At 40.7% G+C, this 9,323-nt stretch overlaps 1 long non-coding RNA gene across 1 annotated transcript; it reads right to left on the bottom strand.

Moving 5' to 3' along the window:
• Window positions 1–8,334: 8,334 nt before the first annotated feature.
• On the bottom strand, window positions 8,335–8,752 carry LOC129587393 (uncharacterized). The gene is made up of 3 exons (XR_008690357.1): window positions 8,701–8,752; window positions 8,514–8,615; window positions 8,335–8,428 (listed from the first exon to the last, which is right to left on the bottom strand). It is a non-coding gene; the product is annotated as an uncharacterized LOC129587393 (long non-coding RNA).
• Between the last annotated feature and the right edge of the window lie 571 nt (window positions 8,753–9,323).

Below are 9,323 nucleotides of genomic sequence, written 5' to 3'. Positions count from 1 at the left end.
CTGGGATCAGAGGTACTTGTACAAGAGCAAAGTGAACATACTGTATAACATTACAGTACATGAATGCTAAGTTGCTAAAACCCCTAATTATGTCACCCGTAGCACGATAAAGGGATTCTAAAGTACGCCTTTTTAAAATACATTTACACAGACACCCGCTGACTCAACAAAGGCCGGATGCCGGATCGTTTTTTACAAAAATTTGATTCTTTTGTGTGCACATATACATGGGTGCTACGCCAAGTTTGGGCACTTGCATAAATTAAATTCACAAACATTTATGAACGTCGTTTTAAGTTTCGTTTCGCACTTTTCCAGTACAACTTTTTATTGACAATCCAAAACCGATAAAATTTGAAATTTTTAATGTGACCTCAAGGAGCCAACCGGCTGACATGCGGATGGGGTAAATGTCACTTTCAGAGCGCTTATACTTGCCCTTCTAGAAAATTTCCCAAGAATTTTTTCTCATGGACTTTTTTATAAACTGTTGAGCGACCCAAAAGCTTTATGATTTTGGTTAGCGGAAAACATTGGCGTGATTGGTGCTGGAGGTGCTTAACACTGGCTTTTTTTGTGAAAGAAAAAGCTAAAATTATTGTTCCACGCTTGGCAAACGAGATTTTACCTGAAGCGCATTCATCCGACATTTCGTGGTTGCCCGGCGAACAAAAAAAGGGCACCGCCCTTCATTTTCACAACGCCGGTAGTACGAGTAATACTGCGAAGGTCTCGAATCCTTTGTACGAAAAAGATCGATATTAGACGTATTTTCCAAGAACTTTGAATGGCAAACAGCCCACAATTATCAGTTTTGGACAATAGCATTAGCGGAATTATTAAACAAATTGTAACGGAAGGAAGGGTACCACGATTCATGGGTCGAGCCGAATTTTTATGCGAGTCTGGTCTAGTTTAAATCCAGCTGTAATTCAGACCACGCCATCAGTCCGACCACCCGTAGTGGAAAAGATGCTTAACACATGCGGTGATCATACAAAAACTGAATAACTGTCATTTTGTTGGGTGACCTATAGTAAGTTTTAAGAAAAACTGCCCGAACTTGGCGTAGCACTCCTGTATATTAACATCAGAAAAAACTTAAAGAAATATTTTGCAGTTCCCTAAAATAAAAAAATCCCTCTACCAGATATGGTAACACGATCGACATTGATGTTCTTACGTTAACTGAACAGCAGCATTTTTTTTGTTTAGAAATAGGTAAATTCAAGTTTTTGCTTCCAACCATCAATCCCAATTCCCATCTATTTTTCCAAAACAATTCATAAAAAAATTGAAACCTTGGCATAATGATGATTTAATTAAACTTTCATATGCTGTAAACATTGTTCTTTCGAATGAAGCTCAAACGATGTCAGTCAGGCACCGGACGGACCTAGCGCATTCTGGCAAAACAGACCGCCATTTAATAGGGCCACCCCGCACAAAGTGAAACCAGATCGAAGCAGCAGTTTCCCGAAATAGTCATTCTCGCTGAAAACCTTTAAGTGCTCTGTAAGTTATAGGCGATCTCGTTTAAATGAACCAGCAAAGAAATTAAAATATTGAAGTGTTCATTAAGTTGGAGGAATTCTCTGGGTCCTTCGAGATAAAGAACGTTTATAACTTTGCACGCAGTCACACACTATAATCTCGAAACAAAATCCACTTTATTACAGAACAATTTTAAGATGTGACACTGTGCAGCAATAGAACCTAAAGTACAACTGTTTCACTCTGATGGAATAACAACACACTACTCTGTATGTCATGGAGAAACCGTAATTATTATTATATGAATATTAAACATCTCTTGCTGATGATCGGCCTCTCCTCATTGTCCCGGGTTATTTCAGCTTCTATTAAACCAATTTTCCTGCTTTGAAATGTTATAGAATCCTCTCGGGGCGGTGGGTGTTGTGAGACTAATGACCTTTTGCAGTTTTAAAAATCCTTAGCCCAGAGGTCACTTAGAAGCTTGTTGCCATGGATGCAGTAGAGGCTAGAGCTAACGTGGGCTGGTCTGTTACCACGAGCACGTTATAATGCACTTGCACAAGAAACAGCTCTAGCTTCGTCTCCGCGTTTCGTGAGGTTAAATGACGGTAAATCTGCATTATTGCAATCAATTCATTATTTGGTACAGTATCTTTTTAAATTTTGATGAGATATGCGGCATGCCGGGAAGTCGAAAGGTACATTTTACCTATAGCCGCCCAGTTTACGTTTTTCAGTATTTCACTTGGTCACTGTAATAGTCGTAAGCCAATATTCATCCGTGCTCAGCTTGTAATAGTGCTTATATAACTCGTAACTATCCAACCTACAATAATTATTCTGAGTCGTAATACAATACAGTAATTAAAATTTATCCAAAAAATTACAATAATTAATATTTACAAAAACACCTTGCATTAAAAAGTTGCATTACAGTGCATATGAAAGTTCACATTAATTAATTAACCGCTGGTCGTAATCTAATATTTATCCATGCTTAGCTTGTAATGTTTGTAACTAACTTGCTAGTCACTACTTATCACTCCAGGGGTTCTTTAAAAGACAGCCCACAAGAATATTAATTTTGCTGTTTTATTATATACTGCAATGGCTTTGATACAGTCAAGAACTGCCACTGAAAGCCGCTTCCGCGGTTAGAGTCGCAGACGTAGAAATCTGGCTCAGGTTCAGGGCAATTTAACACTCTTTAACACGCTCAGGGAAAAGCGTAGCTTGACCCTGCAGAAATCCCGGTTTCTTTAAAGAAAATTGGGGTTACGGTACCAGAATTCCACCAAGTTGCGAAAAAAACTTGGTGTTCGTACGTTAACAATGCTTCTAAGAAGTGCCCCAAAACCCTAGAAGTAGAACACGCTCCTGTGCACAAGGATAAGTTTAGTCCGTTACTATACAATAAGGGTGGCTCTCCAAATCGAAGTGAGCATGCTTACGATACAGCAACTGCACCTCTCGAGGTGGCTTCGCCAACGGTATCTGTAGGCGCGGCCACTGTGTGCACTGTGCAGCCACCTCTGCTGTTGAGTAATCGTACCATAGCAAAATTCTCTTCGTACATGATGTCCACTCTAGAAATATGAGCGTCCCGAAACCTCTTTTGATACCGGTTACGTGTCGTCTCTCAATAGTAAAAATGCCGGAAATTATAAAACCAAACTCTCATTTCGACGCGCTCACAGTTTCTGGTCAGGGTTTCAGGCTAAGAGTGAACAGCATCAGGCCCACGACAAATTCAGATTGAATGGCAAGGAAAATTTCACAGGCAAAGCAAGTTTAGATTTCAAAAATTGAAAAAGTGCAGGTGGACGGCAATCTAGCTGCCATATTCACAACCCTGCTCGCAGCACACGGGCAATACGGTGCATTATACGTTATGAAAACCTATAACCTAACGGTATGGAAATGGCAGCCGTTCGGCGTTAAAAGATCAACACGCGATAATGTTGCAAACAACGCCGTCCGATTGCGTATTACCTTTACCATCATGAGTAGCGGAGTTAATGTTTCGCTGCCCACCAAGCCAATATCATGTTAGCGTCAGCGCTGCTAACGTAACCAACTTGATTTTGAATGACAGGTGTGCATTTGGAGACAGTCTCTTTTTATTGACAAAATTGCCGCTGCTACATGTATTCTGATTTTAAAGAGTCGTCTAGTGTCCAGACTGCCACTAACTGGTTTCACTTTTCCCTGCACTAAAGTTGCTCGCCTTCCACACATGGTAGTGGTTGTGTGGAAGCAGCGCTGGCGCTAACATGACACTTGCTGTGTGGGCAGCGCAACATTAACTGCGCTACGAGGACATTTGGGTGCTGTGAACATACCCTTCACGATTAGGGTGCAATGAACACCCGACTGCTCTGCAGCTCGCAACGCTACTGGCATCACACGGAATTTTAAAATAAATCCAAGTTTAAAACACACAGCATCCAGTACGAGTACGAGTACGCGCATATATTTGTTTATTTCCAGTATCTTGTTGTTTTAGGTTTGTTGTAGTGATGTTTGTTTTTCTATTTTTTACGAATTTTTCTGATTTGCTACGTGTACTAAATCCAACTGTCCACAAATATCAGCTATGGATCTAGTCGCCAGAGCTTGTTATAATGCTGCTATGGACGCAGCAGTCAAGTCATGTCAGGAGGGAATTTCTGTTCTGGAATTTCTGTTCTGTGACTTAAAATTGTGAAGCACTATGATCTTTTAAAATAAGGTTGAAGATACGATAATTTTTTGTGGACCGTAATTTGTCGAAACAGACGTTGAAAATACTTGGATATAACATTTTTGTCAAAATAAAATTTTCCGTAAAGTTAGTTCCCGGGTGTTCATCGCACCCTAATCGTGAAGGGTATGTTCACAGCACCCAAATGTCCTCGTACTCATAATGGTTAAAACAATCGGACGGCGATGTTTGCCAGTAATACCGCTTGTCGATCTTTTAACGCCGAACGGCTGCCGTTTCCGTACCGCTATTTAGTGAAAACCGTTGAATGCAACTGAAAAAGGTCACCACCGTTTTATCGCGTTCGCCTAGTTATAGTTATACGAATCAGGTAAATTGCGAATGTGCTCATACAGCGTGGTAGTGTTTGAGCTGCAAAATAAGTTTACAAGTCCAAAAGGGTTGCTGCAGAGTAATTTACAGTACACATAAACACGTCAAGACCGAGACATCGGGGGCAGTATAACCCATTTCTAACTACTAAGAAATAACGCCCCGCGATAATGTATAATAAGTTCTCTGTTAAATCGGTAACACGGCATTTGGTCGAAGGGAATTTGCCGACAATCATTGACAAACACACGCGATATCGACCGGTCACGAACCCGAACTACTGTAGCTGTAGCTCTCGCATTTGTTCTTGAGCCGGTCGCTGATTTGTCAGTCGACAAAATGTCGGTGACCATGTTTAATAGTGGCGTATGCTACTAACATGTAAACCATAGGCAAAGCTTATACCATAAAGTAGCATTTAACAACCTCTCAACGTCATAAACAAAAACAAGTAAAGCGAAGTGCGTATGGAGCTGTGTTTAAAGTTTGCTGTTAGTCTCTCTGCGCTTGTTTTACTCGACCGGAAGGCGAAGTTCTTCTGAATTAAGGAAAAAAATGCGAAAATGTATCGGTGTCCGTTACGAAGTTCGTTACGGAAGTAACATGTAAGACGTCACCGATTACGGGAGCACCAGCTATGTCATCACTCATCACCAATGCCGACAAGCATAATATCATCGATGGCTGCATTGACGTCCCGGGACTATACAGGCATGCTGCAGAAAATGATCTGTGCGTGTACGGGGGCTGGTAACGGAAGACAGCAAAGTTTTAAGAAGACCAAGTAATAACTAAACTTCTGGTGCACAATCACGCTTTTAAACGTTTCGCTAAATTCGGCTGTTAGTCGCATTCAAATCATGCACGGTATGTTCTCGCACCCAAGAGTATTCGTACACAAGATTTTTATTGCAAAAAGTGATGCACAGAGTGAGACGTTGAAATAACCAAGTAAAAGGTCGCGAACACCTTTAACTGCATATTTTGCATCTTTGACCAAACCGCACCCATAAGAGCACCGCACCTTACCAAACCGCACCCGCGACTCTGTTGCATTATCACCGGGGCTTATATCACGGGGTTCATTAGTGGCGACAATAGGAAGCCGCTCGGTCTACTGCCTTCAGGCAGACGCTGATACTGGTCCCTGTACTGGCTGTACACATATTGTATACACATCTTCAGTTTTCTAATGAAGTAAGACGCAGAGAATATCGTTTTCTGGTGTCCGGTTTGCGAATCATTATTGTAGTGGCCGGAACGCACACACGTTAAAATATTGTACTGCTTGTTCTGGCACAACCCACAGCAAACATTTACAACTTTATTATTACCATTGTATAGTTATTATTACCACAAGTTTCTGCCTTAAGTTTGCTTTTGTAATGTGTTGAATAATTTGCTTTTAATACAGCGTAGCAATTTCCACTTTTATAGCCTTAAAAGGTGCATAAAAGGCACCTTTCGCCTCTTTTCACGTTATGCACCCCTTGTGCACCCTGTTTTCGGCTGACGGTTTCAGTTGAGAAGAGTGGACCTACTGCTTGCACCAAGCAACCGGCCGATTTGAATAAATTTTGCTAGTTTTAATTTTGCTACAGACCAGCATAAAACAGGTAAAACAAGGAAGTAAAAAATGAATTTTTGGGAAGTCAAGCGATTAAGTGCCCGAACTAACGCCGATTTTTCTTTTGGACAGTTTTCTTTTTCGATGGTTGAAATTTTTGTTTCTTTTGATTGTTTGTAGTATAAGGTCCGTAACAAGATCTATATCGTTTGCATACCTTTAAAATTGACATGCAGGCAAAACAGGGAAAGAAACTTTTGGCATGCCCTTTGTTTTTCATTTATTCACTACAGTTTTAGCCCAAAACAACAATATCTGCCTTACTTCCGTAATTTCGGTTGATCGTTATCATCAATTAGCGCGACAGTGTTATCAGCTTCGACACCCGATTCACTTTCTTCCAGAACGCTTGGACATCTGTCCAGACTTTGCCCATCCTCGACTTTTCCCATCCCCATTTCATCCCCCTCTGTCGTGCGCAACTCCAATCCCAGCCCATCTCCAACCACCTTAGTTCACCAGCCCTGTCCCGCTTTGAGGCCCCATTTTCAGCCCATTTTTTTAAAAAATTTTCAGTACTGTAAATTGTTGAAGATTAAGCAAAGTGAAAATAATAACGCGTAAAAATCAACCCGTAGCGCAGAAATTCCAGGCGAATTTAGAATATTAAACAGCAAACAGCTTAAAATCCACGCGGAGCGCGGAAATTTTTTATTTTTTTCGACTGAAAAGATGAATTTCCGTGAGTTTTTAGCTAAGAAAATCATGAAAATTTTAAAAATTTATTTAAAAATCGTTTTTCTTGATCCCATCCCATCTTCAAACATTTTCAGTCCATCTCAGCCCATCCACTGCTTGTCCTCATCCGATCCCCATTTCATCTAAAAAATGGGATGGGCTGGAAAAGATGGGGAAAATTTTCAGCCCAACCAAAAGATGGGCAAAGTCTGGTAGGAACTATTATCTCTGCATGACATGCGTATACTATAGAATGGGCACATTTCTACAGGCAAGCAGTCATATCAAGGGAAGTGGCCGGTACATGGCACCAGATTCGTGTACAATGTTCAATACAATTACATGCACGAAAACTTTCACTTTCGCGCACAACCAAATACATTTTTTGTTTCGGTTTATCACATTCTACAGCCAGAAAACTTGCATACACTGGCGTAAAAACCGTTTGTGAGCGCAACATCCGCTTCGGGAGTTGTGGCTGTTATGGCCGTTCATGCACTCAGGTGTACCGAACGTCTCATTATGGACCGATTTTAACTCAGATTTTCACGTAAATGCACATGGATCTGAACACCAATCCAGACTACCATGATTTTTTTTCACATTGTAAAATAAATTTTAAAATTTTTGAAATCGATTTTAAAATTTTGTTAACATGCTAGAACGGTGGATCGATGTAAAAGCGTAATGTGCATTTATATACGTTATGTTCGTGGTTAAGTGCATTTACGTGCAAACTTTGAGGAGATCGGTACAAAATGAGACTTTTGGTACACTTGAATGCATTAAACTTTTTGACATTTTTTTGCAGCCATAACTCCCGAACCGGATAATGCGCCCATAAAGTTTTTTTGCGCCGATCTATATTCTGGCTGCAGAATGTCTTTAACCGCAACAAAATGTGTTTGGAAGTGGACGAAAGTGAAAGTTTTCGAGCATGCACACGAATTTGGTACCATGTACCGTGCTGTGAGCGCTGAGCAAGTGCTTATAGCATTTGCCCGTGCGCTAAACGTAACGACAATGCAGCATAAGCTAGCAAAATAGTAGCAGCGGTATTAAGCCTGAAGAAAAGCTGGATGTTTCCAGTTTTTGCTAACGAACGGGAGAGCTAGAAACCATTGTTTTTATTTTAAACGTGCGCGCGCTAGTACTTGACCATTGTAGTACAAGATGGAAATCAACAACAAAATGTGAAAAACAGAGAAATGGACTTTTTACCTTTCGCGCGGTGACGGTACTTCGGTAATATCACTGTCTGAGATGGACATCGACCGCTGACGAACACTACTGTGGTTCCTGTAGATAAAGGTCGCAATTTATTCGAAAGTATTTTAAGCACACTGCCGTATCTCAATTATTTACCAACGAATTCGTACCGCTAAGCAGCTAATTAACAGACAAATTGCATTACACAAAACAAGCAGCTTCCAGTAGAGCTGCGACCCACTTCTTACCCTTTCTGTGGCGAACTTAAAATCTCAATGTCGGTTTTCGGAGGGCCTAACAAACGGCTACGAGCGCGATGAGAAAACAAGGGACTTCTGCGGCTGTGAATACACATGGAAAGGTCAGGACTTTCTTGCCAGTGTACGTAAAAACTAAAAACACAGTTTGAAGTTTCCGAAGCGTTACCTTTTTTTGGGCTCCGGCGATTCCAGATTCTCTTCATGTAACAGGTCCTCTTCATCGAACGGGTCTTCGATGTGCTGCCGTTTTCCAAGCAAGCTGCCTGGTCTGCATAAAACAGCAGGCTTGCGGTTACATGGCTTAAATATAGTTACAGAAGTTACAGGCATAACTAAAATGCTTAAGAAAACACCTGTTAAATGACCCAGTAATCTGATTACGTGTGCGTAGTCGTTGATCGGCTTTTCAGGGCTAAAGGTAGGAGGCTACACAAAACTATCAGATCCATAGCATTTTTTTCCGATTTTAAAATAAATTTCAAAAATTTTAATAACAGTTTAAAATTATGGGAAAATGCTATGAACCTTAAATTGGTTCACTTTCGACTTTATGGCCATGTGCATTTTGCAGCAAAATTTCAAGAAGCTCGGGTAATAACCAGACTTGTACACAACAATGCATGACTTGTATTGTGGTACTTGTACACAACAATGCTTTTAAACTTTTCACCCATTTTAAGCACGCCATATCTTGGCAAAAGGATGTTGCGCGCGCCAATGGTTTTCAAAACAATGCATACAAATCATTTAGCTTTGGAACGACACAAAGTAATACAAAAAAGTGATTCGAAGTGCGCGAAAGCGACAGTTTTAGTAAATGTATTTATTTTTGACACAATGTGCCGGGCCATTTACCTCAAGGGGATGGCTATGGAGGGCTTTAGTTCTAAAATTTCATTTTGCAAGAAGAAGCCGCTGTACAGATGGACCACCGCTGTATTAGATGGTAAAAAGACCGAAGTGACAAGACTCCGGG

This window comes from Paramacrobiotus metropolitanus, unplaced genomic scaffold (genome assembly GCF_019649055.1).
Source record: "Paramacrobiotus metropolitanus isolate TYO unplaced genomic scaffold, Prichtersi_v1.0 Parri_scaffold0000025, whole genome shotgun sequence".
In the NCBI taxonomy this organism is placed as follows: domain Eukaryota; kingdom Metazoa; phylum Tardigrada; class Eutardigrada; order Parachela; family Macrobiotidae; genus Paramacrobiotus; species Paramacrobiotus metropolitanus.
Note: the sequence above shows the minus strand (reverse complement) of the source record. Positions and strands in the feature narration are given on the sequence as shown.